At 37.5% G+C, this 969-nt stretch overlaps 1 non-coding gene across 1 annotated transcript; it reads left to right on the plus strand.

Annotated features, from left to right (window-relative positions):
* Positions 1-862: 862 nt before the first annotated feature.
* Positions 863-969, plus strand: LOC144216218 (U6 spliceosomal RNA). The gene has a single exon (XR_013330610.1). It is a non-coding gene; the product is annotated as a U6 spliceosomal RNA (small nuclear RNA).

The raw sequence follows: 969 nt of genomic DNA on the forward strand, positions 1-969 counted from the left end.
TCGAGCTTCTTTAGGTTTAAGGTTAGGTTGTGTATTTTAGGCCTTTCTTCCTTCTTTAGGGAGGCCCAGATTGCTTATACCTCCCTCTTATGACACTTTTGCTGCACCCAGAGGTTGTGTGCTGTAGTGTTTTCATTTTCCTTTTTTTTTTTTGAGGTCATTATACTTTTAGTTTGCATTTATTCTTATGAATAATTTTGAAAATTTTTTGTATATGTTTTCTCATCAAATTTCAATTTTCTTTTGTGAAATGTTTATTTAAATATTTTGCCATTTTCTAATTTAAGTTTTTCTTTCTTTTCTTTTTTCCTTCAGTTTTACTGAGATATAATTGGCATATAGTCCTATGCAAGTTTAAGGCATACAGTGCAATCAGTTGACCTACATATATTATGAAGTGATGACTGCATTAAGTTTTGTTACATTTATCATCTTGTCATCAGATATGTCCTGAAACTTGGCCTTTACTGCCCGCTTGCTTTTGTTCACTAACCTTTGTCTTACATTTTCCCCAAGCTCTTTTTTCAGATTTTCCTCTTAACTCAGGCAAATGAGACCTAAAGCAGCCCCCTCCCCCAGATGATGGTGACTGCAATGACAGGCCTTCCCACTGCCCCATACCACCCAGACCTTTTGAGCTAAACCCCCCAACTCAAGCTTGTGCAGATGGACCTTGGACTGGCCCCTGAAAAGATCTACCATTATTTTTACCTTATTATAATACTAAAATCTCCACTCAAGGAGGAGACTCAGTCTCATTTACATAACATATATTAGTATAGACATGTTGCCTTAAGGTGCTTGTGTGACCTTATGCCTGCCTCTACATATGAAGATAAGGCTTCCCAACTAAATACCCATCGTGCTCGCTTTGGCAGCACATATACTAAAATTGGAACGATACAGAGAAGATTAGCATGGCCCCTGCGCAAGGATGACATATAAATTCATGAAGCGTTCCATCTTTTT

This window comes from Crocuta crocuta, unplaced genomic scaffold, assembly GCF_008692635.1.
Source record: "Crocuta crocuta isolate KB4526 unplaced genomic scaffold, BGI_CrCroc_1.0 scaffold178, whole genome shotgun sequence".
Taxonomy (NCBI): Eukaryota; Metazoa; Chordata; class Mammalia; order Carnivora; family Hyaenidae; genus Crocuta; species Crocuta crocuta.